The sequence below is a fragment of the Pristiophorus japonicus genome, chromosome 1 (genome assembly GCF_044704955.1).
Source record: "Pristiophorus japonicus isolate sPriJap1 chromosome 1, sPriJap1.hap1, whole genome shotgun sequence".
Taxonomy (NCBI): domain Eukaryota; kingdom Metazoa; phylum Chordata; class Chondrichthyes; family Pristiophoridae; genus Pristiophorus; species Pristiophorus japonicus.
Genome location: NC_091977.1, coordinates 253,348,749 through 253,366,917, shown reverse-complemented (window position 1 = coordinate 253,366,917; position 18,169 = coordinate 253,348,749). Strand labels below are relative to the sequence as shown.

Genomic DNA, 18,169 nt, shown 5'->3' with positions numbered 1-18,169 from the left:
TTCGGCCCTTCGAGCCGGCACCACCATTCAATAAGATCATGGCTGATCATTCCCTCAGTATCCCTTACTTGCTTTCTCTCCATACCCCTTGATTCCCTTAGCCGTAAGGGCCATATCTAACTCCCTTTTGAATATATCCAATGAACTGACATCAACAACTCTCTGCAGCAGGGAATTCCACAGGTTAACAACTCTCTGAGTGAAGAAGTTTCTCCTCATCTCGGTCCTAAACGGCCGAATACTTATCCTAAGACTGTGTCCCCTGGTTCTGGACTTCCACAACATCGGGAACATTCTACTCGCATCCAACCTGTCCCGTCCCGTCAGAATTTTATATATTTCTATGAGATCCCCTCTCATCCTTCCAAACTCCAATGTATAAAGGCCCAGTTGATCCAATCTCTCCTCATGTCAGTCCAGCCATCCCGGGAATCAGTCTGGTGAACCTTCGCTGCACTCCCTCAATAACAAGAACGTCCTTCCTCAGATTAGGAGACCAAAACTGAACACAATATTCCAGGTGAGGCCTCACCAAGGCCCTGTACAACTGTAGTAAGATCTCCCTGCTCCTATACTCAAATTCCCGAGCTATGAAGGCCAACATACCATTTGCCTTCTTCGCTGCCTGCTGTACCTGCATGCCAACTTTCAATGACTGATGAACCATGACACCCAGGTCTCGTTGCACCTCCCCTTTTCCTAATCTGCCGCCATTCAGATAATATTCTGTCTTCGCGTTTTTGCCCCCAAAGTGGATAACCTCACATTTATCTACATTATATTGCATCTGCCATGCATTTTCCACTCAAGTCATCCTGCAGCCTCTTAGCGTCCCCCTCACAGCTCAAACCACCACCCAGTTTAGTGTCATCTGCAAACTTGGAGATATTACACTCAATTCCTTTATCTAAATCATTGATGTATATTGTAAATAGCTGGGGTCCCAGCACTGAGCCCTGCAGCACTCCACTAGTCACTGCCTGCATTCTGAAAAGGACCCGTTTATCCCGACTCTCTGCTTCCTGTCTGCCAACCAGTTCTCTATCCATGTCAGTAAATTACCCCCAATACCATGTGCTTTGATTTTGCACACTAATCTCTTATGTGGGACCTTGTCAAAAGCCTTTTGAAAGTCCAAATACACCACATCCATTGGTTCTCCCTTGTAACATCCTCAAAAAATTCCAGAATATTTGTCAAGCATGATTTCCCCTTCATAAATTCATGCTGACTTGGACTGATCCAGTCACTGCTTTCCAAATGCGTTGCTATTTCATCCTTAATAATTGATTCCAACATTTTCCCCACTACTGATGTCAGGCTAACTGGTCTATATAATTACCCGCTTTCTCTCTCCCTCCCTTTTTAAAAAGTGGTGTTACATTAGCTACCCTCCAGTCCATAGCAACTGATGCAGAATTGATAGACTATTGGAAAATGATCACCAATGCATCCACTATTTCTAGGGCCACTTCCTCAAGTACTCTGGGATGCAGACTATCTGGCCCCAGGGGTTTATCAGCCTTCAATCCCATCAATTTCCCAAACACAATTTCCCACCTGATAAGGATATCCTTCAGTTACTCCTTCTCACTAAACCATCAGTTGCCTCGTACTTCCGGAAGGTTATGTGTGTCTTCCTTCGTGAAGACAGAATCAAAGTAGTTGTTCAATTGGTCTGCCATTTCTTTGTTCCCCATTATAAATTCATCTGAATCCGACTGCAAGGGAGCTACGTTTGTCATCACTAATCTTTTTCTCTTCACGTATCTATAGAGGTTTTTGCAGTCAGTTTTTATGTTCCCGGCAAGCTTCTTCTCGTACTCTATTTTCCCCCTCTTAATTAAACACTTTGTCCTCCTCTGCTGAATTCTAAATTTCTCCCAGTCCTCAGGTTTGCTGCTTTTTCTGGCCAATTTATATGCCTCTTCCTTGGATTTAACACTATCCTTAATTTCCTTTGTTAGCTACGGTTGAACCACCTTCCCCGTTTTATTTTTACTCCAGACAGGGATGTACAATTGCTGAAGTTAAATCCATGTGATCTTTAAATGTCTGCCATTGCCTATCCACCGTCAACCCTTTAAGTATCATTTGCCAGTCTATTCTAGCCAATTCACATCTCATACCATCGAAGTTACCTTTCCTTAAGTTCAGGACTTAGTTTCTGAATTAATTGTGTCACTTTCCATCTTAATAAAGAATTCCTTCAATGACTGTCTGTCCCACCTGTGACAGAGACTGTAATTCCCGTATTGGACCGTTCAATCAGCTAAGTACTCACTTTTAGAATGGAAGCAAGTCTTCCTCGATTTCGAGGGACTACCTATGATGATGATTAATGGATATAAAGCACCACATTATGCCTCAAAACCGCACAATGTCCAGGATTATTGATCATGTAAAGCCTTGCCCTCACAGCTTATTCAACCATAAGCAAACCTTTTCTCTCACTCTTTCAAACCCACTCCAAATTACTGTTCTCAAATGTCTTGTCACCTCACAAATCTGTGCTCATCTTTCCTGCAACTCCATGTTTGAACCTCTCCGGTCAGGTTTCTGCCCCACCACAGCACTGAAAGAGCCCGAATCAAAGTCACAGATGACATCCTATGTAACTTTACTGTAATGCTCTATCCCCCCTTATCCTTCTCGAGCTATCTGCATCCTTTGACATGGTTAGCCGCACTATCCTCCTCCAATTCTTCTCATGTCATCCACCTGATTTCGCCTGGTTCCATTCTTATCTATAACATAAACAAAATACTGCAAATCTGATTAACTATGGGCCGTAATTTGCGGCCACGAGGGGCACGTATGAAGTGTGAATGCATCCCTAGTGGCCGCACAAGTTACGGGTTTAGGCATTTGCTAAAATCCGGAACTTGTGATCGGTCAGGAAGCATTCCCGGAAAAAGGGCATTTGCGGGCGGAAGTTGGGCAATTTGCCCAATTTATGCCCAGTGAATGCCCATGAAATTCTTATGCCTGGTAAAAGCATGCATAAGGCCTGCTGTTACCAGCATAAGAGTTATACAAAACAGAAAAATAAAATTTTATACATTAAAAACCCTGTGTAATTAGGTAAGTTTATTTTTAGCAAACTAAGTTTTCAAAAAATTAAGGGGGGCGGAATTGCTCCACGCCAGTGTTGTGGGGTGGTAACCTCCAAACCCAGACATTTTTGCCCCCCTTGCTGAATTGGGCCGTAACGCCCCGGAAACAAGGCAGAGCGCTATTCGTGGCGTTCCGTCTCGTTTCCGAGGTGCTGCCGGGGCAGTAGCGGGGCGCGCGTCCCAGCAACACGCTGAAGACATCAGAATGCCGCTAATGACACCAGCGCTATGTAGCTACTCCTCGTAGCGCTAACACGCCATAACGCCCATCCTCTTCTTTTAAACGGGAGGGCAGCTGCGAACTCTGCATTGGCTTTGCTGGCTACCACTGGGTCACCAGGGACTTTTTCGGCATGATGGCAGTCCGGCCGAACCAATGGCTGCCATTGTCGGGTCGACTGAAAAGTCGGCCAACAGAAAAACATGGCGACCGCGGCGCAAAGGCCCTCCCCTTTAAGGAGCATCCTCGTGGCCCCTGTGTAGCAGCTTTAAGCCCCGCACTAGTCTCTGCCCCACGGGGCCCAAAGGGGTTGGCGCGGATGGTAAAGGGTCGGCGTGCATGGCAATGACATAATCACCGTGACCCAAGGCGTGAAGCGGGCGGCACAGTACAAAGCCATTATTGCCCCCACAATGATGGGACCAATTCCGTGGAGGCACTTGTGCCACCCACCCTCGGGCGAAAGGTGTTTGCGTCCCGTTACCGCCTCCCGGAGGTTTCAGTACATACGGTATCCCCATAAGCATGAATGGGGACCTAGTTTGATTGGTTGGGCTAGCCCACGTGATCCCAGCGACGCTTGCGGACTGCCTGCACCCCTGGTGTACATGGGCCTCTACGCAGTCCTAGCATCGAGACCCAGGAGCGCAAGTCGTTGAACCTCCGGGACCATCAGGTAAGTGTGTAGATTTTTTGCAGGTCTAAGGCATCTGTCCACGGGAAGACTCTCACCGCAATTTCAGCCTCAATGTTTCTCTCTCCACAGATGCTGCCCGATGAGCTGAGTGGTTTCAGTACTTTCTGTTTTTATTCTATTCTTATCTATCCAGCCATAGCCAGATAATCTCCTACAATGGCTTCTCTTCCCGCTCCATTACCTCTGGAGGCGCCCAAGGATGTATCCAGAGCGCCCTCCTGTTTCTCATCTATATGCTGTCCCTCAGCGACATCATCTGAAAACATAATGTCAGGTTCCACATGTATATGGATGACCCCCAGCTCTATCTCACCAGCAAATCTCATCCCCTCCACTGCCAATGATTTGTCATATTGCTTGTCCGACATCTAGTATTGGAGGAGCAGAAATTTCCTCCAATAGATATTGGGAAGAACTAAGCCAGTCAATCGGTGCCTGCTGTAAACTGTGTTTCCTAGTCACAGATTCCATCCCCCTCCATGGTCACTGTCCAAGGCTGAACCAAGCTGCTCACAACCTCGCCATTCTATTCGATGATGAGCTAAGCTTCCGACCCCATCTCCTCTCAGTCACCAAGACCACCTACTTCCGCCTCTGTAACATCGCCCGTCTACCCACCCCCCACCATCCCCCTGCCTCAGCCCATCTGCTGTTGAATTCAGCATCCATGTTTCCAGACTCAACTATTCCAATGCTCATCTTCCACCCTCCATAAACTTGAGCTTATGCAAAACTCTGCTGCCCATATCGCACCAAGCCCCAACATCCCTGTGCTTGCTAACCTACATTGAGCAATGATGCAAATTTACAATTCTCATCCTTATGTTCAAATCCCCCCCACCCCCATTACCTCCACCCTCTCCATCTCTGTAAACTCCGTCAGCTCTACAACCCCGATTCTCCAATTCTGGCCTCTTGTGCCTCCCTGATTTCCTTCATCCCACCATTGGCAGCTGTGCCTTCAGCTGCCTAGGCCCCAAGCTCTGAAATGCCCTCCCTAAACCTTTCTGCCTCTTTTTCCTCCTTGAAGATACTCCTTAAAACCTACCTCTGACCCAGCTTTTGGTCGCCTGCTTCAATATCTCGTTATGTGGCTCGGTGTTAAATCTTGTCAGAAAGCGCTGCCTTGGGAGATTTTACTATGTTAAAGGCGCTATATAAGTGGAAGTTGTTGTTGTCCTGTAACTTTCTAGAATTTAATTCATCTCATTATTTTCTGAAAGTAATATCCTTATATGCTTGAGTTCTTACAGATTACCCACGCATTTGGTGTACTTTTGGACCTCACAACTACATCATACTCCGCATTCACTAGAAGCATTTCCATATTGTGCAATCTGGTGTTCTTGAATTTACCCAGCCCACATTGCAGTGCAGATTTCAGACTATTTGCAGCAGAACTGAAACTACTGCCACTGTGCAAATTTGCATATCGACAGCTGCTGAAGGGGACATTTACAACTCCAAAGCCCCGACTGCAATGGAGCGTAAAGTCGGCGGGGGTGCGGGGGTGGTTAAACAGGTATTCGACCCGAACTTGCCTTGTTTCTACTAGGGGCAGGGGAGGGATGCCAATAGTGGGATAAAATCAGGGCTCAATTCTGTGGTCAGGAAAAGGAGAGGGGTTTGCCAGAAAATGAACCAAAAATATATACTTTTTAGAATTCAGTAATAACACAATAAAATCTATAAACATTCAAATTCACCCAACGTAAAAAAGACATGAAAATCATGTCCACAGTACAGACTCACTGGCTCCAATACTAACGCACGGACAGCAATGGAGAAGGGGGAGGGGTGCAGGTATTGGGGGGGGGGGGGGCGGTGGGATCGTGCGGGCGACAAGCATACAACTTCATGGGACAGAGAGGAATGTCCGATTTCAACTGAGGTGCTTTATCATTTTACTTCTGGGTTCGCCCCTCCATTGCCTAGATGTGATCGTGACTCATGCAGGCTCGCTCGATGCGATTTCCTCTTGTCTATTTGAAGGCCCAGTTCAGAAATGAAGTGGGGGAGGAGATTTGTAGGTTGGAACGTAATGGATTGGAAGGGTAACATTTATGGAGTTGGCTGCAAAGAGGTCACAGCTGCGCCCAGGTTCAGTGAGTAATCCCTGGATGTTCGGCTGGGTGCCGCAAGGTCCAGGAGGGAGGTCTTGTTGCCCCATGGGAAAGAAGAACCTGCTGCCACAGGAGGGGGAGCAGCAGGAGTGTTACAGTCAGATCCTGGATCCAGCGGTGCAAACATTTCAATGACCTGACCAGATCAGGAAAGGTAAGGAACGTTAGGGATGCATCTATATCCTACAGTACACCCCCCTCTCACTCAGTCATGCCTAGCATATTGCATTCACAGCACTCCTCACACCCACTTCACTTTCATCATCATCCATTGTTCCGTTTCAATGCATATCCTCCCATCCACACTCCCCTAACATCCTCACCTCCCCCTTTCTGTTACTGCCAGTCCCCCCCAATTCTCATGGAATATGACACCTGCGCATTCAGCTCCGCCAATTCTCAGCAAGCGTCTTCAAATGGCACCATCAACACGTTCCTCAGACACACGCCAGTGCCATGCGTGATGCATCTGCCTGATTGTCACCTTCACCGAACACACTGCATCCCTCATTGGGGGGAGGGGGGAGGGGTAATAACGAGGCTGCAGTTTTAAGATTGTAAGCCAGATATTCACTCTTTAGCATCACCATAATTGGACCTCACATCCACTGAGCTTGAAAATGTACCTATTACTGGCCAATATCCAGTTAAAGATAGCATGAGCCAGAAATCATCAACAAAAATTCTTTGTTGCATATCTCAGCTACTGAAATATCACACGTGCCACCCTGTATGTTTGCCTCTCATTACGGAAGATGAACTGAAAAGCATTGTATTGAGATGAATCACAACTTCAAACCAACAACTGGTTTATTTTAAAATTCGTCAATGAACTATTTAGTTTTCACAGAGAAAACAATACATTTCCTGCACATCTCAGCTATGGAAAATGATTAAGATACAACATATCGACACTATAATCAAAGGCTCACTTCTCTAGCCAAGCTATTGCAAGCGAGCTGGTTCAAACCTTTTTAAAATGCAGGCAATTTTCTGCTGCTGCCTCCTAGCACACAGCTTTGTGTGAGTATGTGCCTGCGTGTGTGAGAGAGATCAATCTCTGTCCTCTGTTTTAAGTCTGAGTGTGGGGGTGGGGGGAGGAAGAGAAGGCTCGGCTCACTGAATTGTCAATCAATGTTACTGGCCTGTGATGGTAGAAGACTTCCACACGTCCTGATCTAAGACTCTGGCTGTGCGAATGAAACAACGACTAACCCCTTGGGGCTAGTAGAAAGTCTTCGACTCACAATAACCTGAATTATTATAGATTGTACAGAACAATTCCCCCTCCCCTTTTTAGTAATTATTAACCCTTCATGTGGGCAAACACTTGGCAGATACAACTTAACACAGAAAAGTGTGAAATTATGCATCTTGGTAGGAAAAGTGAGGAGAGGCAAAATATCCTAAATGGAACAATTTTAATGGGGTTGCAGGAACAGAGAGATCTGCTGATGGGAGGAACACAAATGTTTGAAGGTGGCAAAAGTAGAGAAGACTGTTAAAAATGCATATGGAATCCTTGGCTTTCTAAACACAGGCAGAGTACAAAACCAAGGATGTTATTGTAAACCTTTATAAAACACTGCTTCAGCCCCAGCTGGACTATTGTGTCCAATTCTGGGCACAGCACTTTAGGAAGGACGTCAACACCTTGGAGAGGTTGCAGAAGATGTTTACTAGAACGGTACCAGGGCTGAGGGACTTCAGTTATATGGATAGACTGGAGAAGCTTGGATTGTTGTCCTTAGATCAGAGAAGGTTAAGAGTAGATTTGATAGAGGTGTTCAAAATCAGGAACGGTTTTGACAGTGTAAATTAAGAAAAAATGGTTTCCAGTGACAGAAGAATTGGTAACCAGAGGACACAGATTTGAAAGTGTTTTTTTACTCAGCGAGTTGCCATGATCTGGAACGCACTGCCTGAGTAGATTCAATAATAACTTTCAAAAGAGATTTAGATAAATACTTGGAAGGGAAACATTTTGCAGGGCAATGGAAAAAGGGCAGGGGGTGTGGGACTAATTTCAAAGAGCCGGCACAGGTACGATGAGTCAAATGTCTCCTTCTGTGCTGTATCTTTCTATGAATCAATTCACCACAATAACCTGTAAATATTGCTGACTTATGTGAAAAAATTCTGAATTTAACATTACACAAATAGAAGTTAAGACTTGCATATAATAAAAACGGTGGGTGCCAAGACCATTGGAATGTTCTAGACTGAGATAGATCAATTTTTGTTGGGTGAGGGCATCAAGGGATATTAGCAAAGGTAGGTAAATGGGGTTGAGGTGCATATTAGCCGTCATCTAATTGAATGGCAGAGCAGGTCTGAGGGTCTGAATGGCTTCCTCCTGTTCCTATATTTTAAAAAAAATCCAGTTTGGGCAATCAGGCAAAATCCATGTTTCTACCAGGACACTGAAAGCAACCTCTGGAGAGCGGTTTTGGTCAGGGAGACCAACATGACGCCAACTACGAACCTAAATGTTCCCACCGCATCATTGGCACTAGGTCCATCCCCTTGGTTCTGGCTACAAATGCAGGCACACCGACTGTTATTGGCTCTGAACTTTCTGCAGACACTGGGATTTTCATCTGCTCGTGGCTGAGAGAAACCCACCTTCCTACTGATTCTGTGTTCCTCTTGCTGAACTCACCCTGCTGTATAAATGGGCCCTGGTGACAATTCTGGGAAGCACCACCATTATATCCAAAGGGAACACATTACGATTGCCGCTTTGCTTGGCCTTTGCAATCTGGCCTCGTTCCTGCTCTCCAGTTCCCTCAGCACAGGTTGCCATCTCTGCCCTAGTTTGTTCTTCCTCCTTCCTGGCTTCTCGTCCATGTTTCCTCCCATTACCCACTCATTGTATGGGAGTCACCTTCATGGAGGAACTCACCCCAGGAGAACTCTCCCCTCTATACACAAATAGGGTGGATGGTGCCCTAGGTTATTAAAGAAGTGCCCCATTCAATTACGGAGGTCATAGTAATTCAGAAAGGTCTAAATACACTTGCTTAAAATGGATTGCACCAATGTTGAGAATATGGATTTGGTCACAGCCGTTACAAGAAAATGACAGTGCATGAAACACTCAATGACACAAACCATCAGATACCAAGGTATGTATTCTATACAGAATGTTAATTATAGAACAACAGAGACACTTACTGAACCCCAGGTAACACAGCCTCACTCAGCAGATCAATGCCCACACAGCCTATACCTACACAAGAGAGTGCACTGGCTGACAGTGCATTGACTAAAGTTCATTTAACCCACTTGGACAAATGCAACAATAGCAACAAAAAAAAATCAGGTTGCTAGTCACTGTAAGTGTCACTCACAGTTGCTCCAGGTCAGTGCAATATTTGCTGCTTCAGCCCCAACACTCGACGCAACAGATGAGGCCAAAGAGGGATTTTACTCCAGCTGCGAACATTCCCTGTCCCGCGTCCCTACGGACAACAAATTGATCCTCCATGGTGACTTCAATGCTAGGATCGGTGAGGACAGACCTCTGGGGAGGTGTGATCGGCAGAGAGCGGGTAGGGAAAACCAACTCCAGCAGTACCCTACACTTGACAAAATGCCTAGAACACGACCTTGTCATCACCAACAACTTGTTCCGCCAGAGGGACAAGTACAAGGCATCGTGGCAACATCCTCGCTCCAAACACTGGCACCTGCTCGACTACATCATCATTCGAGCCAGGGATCGCAAGGACATGCCATGACAAGAGCTGAAGACTGCTGGACGGACCACCGTCTAATCCATTCCGTCATCAACATCAATATAGCCCCAAAGCGGCGATGACAGCAGAAGCAATGCTGCAGAAAAATCATCACCCGGGCACTCAAAGATCCAGCTGAGAGCGCCCTATACAGCCAGCACCTCACTGCTAACCTGGCGACCCTTGATGACTCCGAGACGCAGAGTGCCCACAGCGCTTGGTCTGTCCTCCAGGCCACCATAACCAGTGCCTGCGATGAGACGCTTGGGTCACTCAAGCAAGGAACACCAGGACTGGTTTGATGAGAATGACCAGGAGATCCAAGAGCTAATAAATCGCAAGCGCAGGGCATTTCTGAACCTAAAACAACCCAACTTGAGAGCAGCAAAGCAGCTTTACAGACGGCTTAAGACTGACGTCCAACAAAAATCCGCGACGTAAAGAATAGATGGTGGGTGGAGAAAGCACAGAAGATTCAGCAGCTGGCCGACAGCCATGATGTGCGAGGATTCTTCACCGCAGTTAAGTCCAGCTACAACCCAAGCACCCAAGGCCCCACCCCACTGCTGGCCAAGAATGGGGAGGCACTCATTAAGGACACGGAGGCACTCAGGACTCGCTGGAAGGAGCACTTCGAAGATCTCCTTAATTGAGATTCTGCCTTTGACACACGTGTCCTCGACTCCCTCCGGCAGCATGCTACCCGCCACCATCTCAGCAAAACCCCAGCCCTGCATGAGGTAGAAAATGGCAGCTCAAGAACAGCAAGGCATTGGGAGCAGATGGAATCCCCACCGAGGCACTAAAGTATAGCGGAGAGGCACTATTGGCACAAATGCATGACCTCATCTCGCTCATCTGGAAGGAGGAGAGCATGCCAGGAGATCGCAGAGATGCAGTAAACGTGACCATCTTTAAAAAGGGGGACAGGTCCGACTGCAGCAACTACAGAGGAATCTCCCTGTTATCAGCCACTGGGAAAGTCATCGCTAGAATCCTCCTCAACCGTCTTCTCCCTGTGGCTGAGGAGCTCCTCCCGGAGTCACAGTGCGGATTTCGTCCATTATGGGGTACAAAGGATATGATCTTTACACCACGACAACTACAAGAGAAATGCAGGGAACAGCACCAACCCTTGTACATGGCCTTCTTTGAACTTACAAAGGCCTTTAACACTGTTAACCGTTAGGGACTATAGAGCATCCTCCTCTTTTTCGGCTGTCCACAAAAGTTTGGCACCATTCTCCACCTGCTCCACGACGACATGCAAGTCATGATCCTGACCAACTGATCCACCACAGACCCAATCAACGTCCAGATTGGAGTCAAGCAGGGCTGCGTGTTCGCATCAACTCTCTTCTCCATCTTCCTCGCTGCAATGCTCCACCTCACACTCAACAAGCTCCCCGTTGGAGTGAAAATAAACGATAGAACCAGTGTGAACCTGTTAAACCTTTGTCGCCTCCAGGCCAGATCCAAGACCGTCCCATCCTCTGTTGTCGAACTACAATACACAGATGACGCTTGCATCTGCGCACATTCAGAGGCTGAACTCCAAGTCATCGTCAACATCTTCACCGAGGCGTATGAAAGCATGGGCCTTACATTAAACATCCTTAAGACAAAGGTCCTCCAACAACCTGATTCTGCAACACAGCACTGCCCCCCAGTCATCAAGATCCATGGTGTGGCCCTGGACAACATGGACCACTTTCCTACCTCGGGAGCCAATTATCAGCAAGGGCAGACATTGACAACCAGGTTCAACAATGCCTCCAGTGTGCCAGCACAGCCTTCGGCCGCCTGAGTAAGAGAGTTTTCGAAGGTCAGGCCCTCAAATCTGGCACCAAGTTCAAGGTGATACCCGCCCTCCTGTATGGCTCAGAGACATGGACCATATACAGCAGACACCTCAAATCGCTGGAGAAATACCACCGATGTCTTCGCAAGATCCCCTGGGAGGACCGACACACCAACGTTAGTGTTCTCAATCAGGCCAACATCCCCAGCATCGAAGCACTGATCACACTCGACCAGCATGCCCGACACAAGACTCCCAATGCAAGCGCTCTACTCGGAACTCCTACATGGCAAGCGAGCCCCAGGTGGGCAGAGAAAATGTTTCAAAGACACCCTCAAAGCCTCCTTGATAAAGTATAACATCCCCACTGACACCTGGGAGTTCCTGGCCAAAGACTGCCTTAAGTGGAGGAAGAGCATCTGGGAGGGTGCTGAGCACCTCGAGTCTTATCGCCGAGAGCATGCAGAAAACAAGCGCAGGCAGCGAAAGGAGCGTGTGGCAAACCAGACTCCCCACCCACCCTTTCCCCCAACATAAAACATAGAAAAAATAGGTGCAGAAGTAGGCCATGCGGCCCTTCGAGCCTGCACCAACATTCAATAAGATCATGGCTTATCATTCACCTCAGTACCCCTTTCCCGCTTTCTCTCCATACCCCTTGATCCCTTTAGCTGTAAGGGCCATATCTAACTCCCTCTTGAATACATCCAATGAACTGGCATGAACAACTCTCTGCGGCAGGGAATTCCACAGGTTAACAACTCTGAGTGAAGAAGTTTCTCCTCATCTCAGTCCTAAATGGCCTACCCCTTAACCTAAGACTGTATCCCCTGGTTCTGGATTTCCCCAACTTCGGGGACATTCTTCCCACATCTAACCTGTCCCATCCGATCAGAATCTTATACATTTCTATGAAATCTCCTCTCATCCTTCTAAACTCCAGTGTATAAAGGCCCAGTTGATCTAGTCTCTCCTCATATGTCAGTTCAGCCATCCCGGGAATCAGTCTGGTGAACCTTCGCTGCACTCTCTCAATAGCAAGAACTTCCTTCCTCAGATTAGGAGACCAAAACTGAACACAATATTCCAGGTGAGGCCTCACCAAGGCCCTGTACAATTGCAGTAAGACCTCCCTGCTCCTATACTCAAATCCCCTAGCTATGAACGCCAACATGCCATTTGCCTTCTTCACCGCCTGCTGTACCTGCATGCCAAATTTCAGTGACTGATGAACCATGACACCCAGGTCTCGTTGCACCTCCCCTTTTCCTAATCTGTCGCCATTCAAATAATATTCTGCCTTCATGTTTTTGCCACCAAAGTGGATAATCTCACATTTATCCACATTATATTGCATCTGCCATGCATTTGCCCACTCACCTAACCTGTCCAAGTCACCCTGCAGCCTCTTAGCATCCTCCTCACAGCTCACACCGCCACCCAGTTTCATGTCATCTGCAAACTTGGAGATATCACACTCAATTCCTTCATCCAAATCATTGATGTATATTGTAAAGAGCTGGGGTCCCAGCACTGAGCCCTGCGGCACTCCACTAGTCACTGCCTCCCATTCCGAAAAGGACCCGTTTATCCTGACTCTCTGCTTCTTGTCTGCCAACCAATTCTCTATCCACGCCAGTACATTACCCCCAATACCATGTGCTTTGATTTTGCACACCAATCTCTTATGTGGGACCTTGTCAAAGGCCTTTTGAAAGTCCAAATCCACCACATCCACTGGTTCTCCCTTGTCCACTCTACTAGTTACATCCTCAAAAAATTCCTGAAGATTTGTCAAGCATGATTTCCCTTTCATAAATCCATGCTGACTTGGACCGATCCTGTCACTGCTTTCCAAATGCGCTGCTATTTCATCCTTAATAATTGATTCCAACATTTTTCCCACTACTGATGTCAGGCTAACCGGTCTATAATTACCCGCTTTCTCTCTCCCTCCCTTTTTTTTTTAAAGTGGTGTTACATTAGCTTCCCTCCAGTCCATAGGAACTGATCCAGAGTCGATAGACTGTTGGAAAATGATCACCAATGCATCCATTATTTCTAGGGCCACTTCCTTAAGTACTCTGGGATGGAAACAATCAAGCCCCGGAGATTTATCGGCCTTCAATCCCATCAATTTCCCCAACACAATTTCCTGCCTGATTAGGATATCCTTCAATTCCTCCTTCTCACTAGCGACTGTCTGTCCCACCTGTGACAGAGACTGTAATTCCTGTATTGGACTGTTCAGTCACCTAAGAACTCACTTTTAGAGTGGAAACAAGTCTTCCTCAATTTCGAGGCACTGCCTATGATCACAGTCACTCCAGGTCAGTGCAATATTTGCTGCTTCTGACTGTCGTGACTGTGCGTTCATCGTCACCGACCACGGCAAGAAAGAAAAACTTGCATTTATATGACGCCTTTCGTGACCACCGGACGTCCCAAAGTGCTTTACAGCCAATTAAGTATTTTTTGGAGTGTAGCCACTGTTGTAATGTGGGAAATGCAGCATCCAATTTGCACACAGTAAGGTCCCACAAACCACAATGTAATAATAACTAGATAATCTGTTTTTGTTATGTCGATTGAGGGATAAATATTGGCCAGGATGCCTCCCCTGCCCTTTGTCGAAAAAGTGCCATGGTATCTTTTACATTCACCTGAGAGAGTAGACTTGGATTAACATCTCATAGAAACATAGACATAGAAAATAGGTGCAGGAGTAGGCCATTCGGCCCTTCGAGCCTGCACCGCCATTCAATGAGTTCATGGCTGAACATGCAACTTCAGTACCCCATTCCTGCTTTCTCGCCATACCCCTTGATCCCCCTAGTAGTAAGGACTACATCTAACTCCTTTTTGAATATATTTAGTGAATTGGCCTCAACAACTTTCTGTGCTAGAGAATTCCACAGGTTCACCACTCTCTGGGTGAAGAAGTTTCTCCTCATCTCGGTCCTAAATGGCTTACCCCTTATCCTTAGACTGTGACCCTTGGTTCTGGACTTCCCCAACATGCTTCCTCATCTGACAGTGCAGCACCCCCTCAGCAGTGCACTGGAATGTCAGCCTAGATTTTGGTGCTCAATCACTGGAGTGGGACTATGAACCCACAGCCTTCTGACATGGAGGCGAGAGTGCGAGCCAGTGAGCCACAGCTGAGTACAAGAGGCGGCGAGAGGCGAGTGTTGCGCTGGGAGTGTGTGAATTAAGAACAGGGGAAATGTGTCAATGGGATCGGCCCCGCTCCGATCGCCGAGTGACAGACTCGCGCTCTAAAGCAGTGTCGCCGCCTTCCATCGCCACGGCTCTCAGACCCGCGGCACAAAGTAACAGAGCTGCCCCTACCCCCCAGCTGTACCTGGACCACCTCCCCCACTCACCTCTTCACTCTCCCCGGCTCCGCATCACTGCCACAAGACACCAACCCTCACCGCTTCCGGGACGCCAGCTCCCAGCAAAGCCACCTGCGATCCAAGGGTCCCCCGTCGGCCGCCCTGCCCGGCACAGCACCAGCACCAGCCCGGCAGGAGGCGCAGCCGCTCGCTGTTCTCCAGCGCCGGCACGAGCCTGGCCCCAATCCCCACACACACACACACACACACACACAGCTTGTTTTTTGTTCAAACTAAGGCTTGAAAATTAAACAGCCAACATACTGCACTTATTCCTTTAGTTCGAAGGAAAAGAAAAGTGTGAGCCTGGCGAAGTGACTGCTGTATCATCACACTATGCGCACACACACACACATATATATATTTGTGAAGAAACATGGAGAGGGTGGAGCCCCGGAGGTGGGTGGTAGCAATGCCTCTCAGGATTTGCCAATGTTTCCGAAACCGCTAATATTCTTCGACAAAGATCAATCGTCATTAAAATTAAATGACATGGGCACACACGCGGGGAGGGGTTGGATCTGGACTTCCTGTCATGGTGTAAAACGAGTGACAGCTGCTTTTACATCTCACGAATTTTATTTCCATTGACTTCCAAAAAATAAATGTAGTTGTTTTACACTAAGTCAAGATCTACCCCGCAACTCGGAGCCTGGACACCAGGCATTGCGCCTTACAAAACAACATTTGCAATTTCAGTCTGCCCACTGGGCGTTTATTGTAGCTGAAGGCAGTATTAAAGTGTTTTGGTTATGTCTTTATGCCATTGACATTTGAGACTCAAAAGACTGATTAAAGCTAGACTGCACAAAGACATAGGCCTAGAAAGTCAATCACGCCCAAAACAGGTGCAAACTGTTCGCACTGTCCAAGGCAGCACACAATATTCATGTTGCATGCTCATTATCTTGACTCGGGTGTACCGCCTGTGCTATCCGCACTATTCATTGGCTGCACACCTCTTTGGGAGGCCGGAAATCAGGCATTTCTGATGCCACTTAAAGACAGCTGTTATATCTTCGGTAGGACCTCACAAACACACAGGCTCTAAGATGGCTGACAACTTCAGGAACCTGTCAGGTAACCTGTTCTCTCTTTATTGTTGAAAATAGCAATGGCTGCATTACTACAGTAGTCCACATTGGGGAGCTATATATATTGCACTTCTCCCTCCTTAATGAAGAATGAATTAGAACAACAATCATCATACATAACTTGCATGGTTATACATAACAAAGGATATGGACTTATTTTGGCATATTTATAAATCAAGCTTAACCACTGGTTATCTGTTTCGAAGAGGATACCTTCGCTCTCAAACAGAACATTCCAAACATGGTGTCGAACTTAGACTCGTTCTAGGCTGAGGAAAGTTTTCCTCCAAGTGATGCCCTTGATTTACATTTGAACTCGCTACAACTTCAGACTGTTTGTCTGCCTGACTCGGACTCAGACTTAAATCTCTTGGCCTTGTTTCCAGTACATTTGATGTAGGATATGCTACTGGTACTCTACTTGTATCAAAACTATCTGATGAGTCAGAAATAATTCGAATCATTCCAACCTTCAACTCCTTCCACATCTGTAGGTAAAATATGATCAATGTGAACAAACCTAACCTGTCCATGGTGAAACATCTTGACCAAATATGTATGAGGACCACATATCTTCACCACTCTCCCTGGTAACCACTTTAAACATTTATGGTGATGGTTCTTCACTCTCACCTTCTGATTTAATTTCACACTTCTCTCTTTTACTCTACCTCTATCATGATTCTTTTTCTGTCTTAATTGTTTCTCTTCTACGGACTGTGCCAAGTTTGGTTTTAACAATGAGAATCTGGTTCGTGGCTGTCATTTGAGAAACAACTCTGCTAGTGTTCTACCAGTAGTTGTATAAGGAGTATTATGATACATAATTAGAAAATTAGCCAATTTGGGGTCCAATGACAACTGTCGTTTCTTTGGATTTGGATCCAAGCAGAATGCTACAGTGGAACCTTGATATGTTTCACACCATTTTTGCTCGTGAACTGTGCAAATTCTTCTGAACAAAATTGTGGTCCATTATCAGACACAATTTCTTCTGGGAGGCCATATGAAGAAAATAATCTTCTCAAGTTGTCATTTTCCACATTGGAAACACCTCTACCCATTTCGAATGGCTATCAATCACAATGAACAATTGCTGTCCTTCAAGCGCAGCAAAATCTATATGTAACCTTTGCCACACCCTGGGAGGCCATTTCCATGGCTGTAATGGTAAGAAGGTGGTTTCTTGCTTACCGATTGACATGTCGTACACTGACTCACGATGTACTCTATATCTTTATCTAGACCTGGCCACCATGAGTAATTGCCTGCAAAATTCTTGGTCAAGCACATTCCCAGGTGCTGATCATGAAAATTTCTTAATAATTTGGACCTGAATGTATTTGGTATAGCCACTCTTGCACCCCAGATGATACAATCTTTGGAGCGAGTGCAGTGTAGGTTTACCAGAATGATACCCGGACTCCAAGGGTTAAATTACGAGGAGACATTAAACTAGCGTATTTCCTGGAGTTTCGACCGTTAAGGGGTGATACGATCGAAGTTTTCCAGATATTAAATGGAACTGATAGGGTAGATAGCGAGAAACTATTTCCACAGGCTGGGGAATCTAGGACTGGGGGATATAATCTAAAATTTAGAGCCAGACCTTTCAGGAGTAAAGTTAGGAAACACTTCTACACATAAAGGTTTGTAGAAATTTGGAACTCTCTTCTGCAAACGGCAATTGATGCTAGATCAATTGTTAATTGTAAATCGGAGATTGATAGATTTTTGGTAACCAAAGGTATTAAGGGATATGGGCCAAAGGCGGGTACATGGAGTTAGGTAACAGATCAGCCATGAGCTCATTTAGAGGTGGAGCAGGCTTGAGGGGCTAAATGGCCTACTCCTGTTCCTATGATCTATTTTCAAGGAATTCAATGGGACTATGACGTTAATTGGGGAGGGGGGATATTGGGCTCTGATGCACCTCCCGTTAATGCCTCTGGGCGGCGATAATGGGGTGCAAATGGGTTT

At 46.5% G+C, this 18,169-nt stretch overlaps 1 protein-coding gene across 2 annotated transcripts in view; it reads right to left on the bottom strand.

Moving 5' to 3' along the window:
- zdhhc21 (zinc finger DHHC-type palmitoyltransferase 21) overlaps positions 1 to 15,192 on the bottom strand; it is a 170,940-nt gene extending 155,748 nt beyond the window's left edge. The window contains exon 1 of one of the 2 annotated variants that reach the window (XM_070871383.1): positions 15,084 to 15,192. The gene's annotated coding sequence lies outside the window, so the exon portion shown is untranslated. The remainder of the gene's footprint in view (positions 1 to 15,083) is intronic. The other variant, XM_070871373.1, reaches the window with a different exon arrangement.
- Positions 15,193 to 18,169: the final 2,977 nt, after the last annotated feature.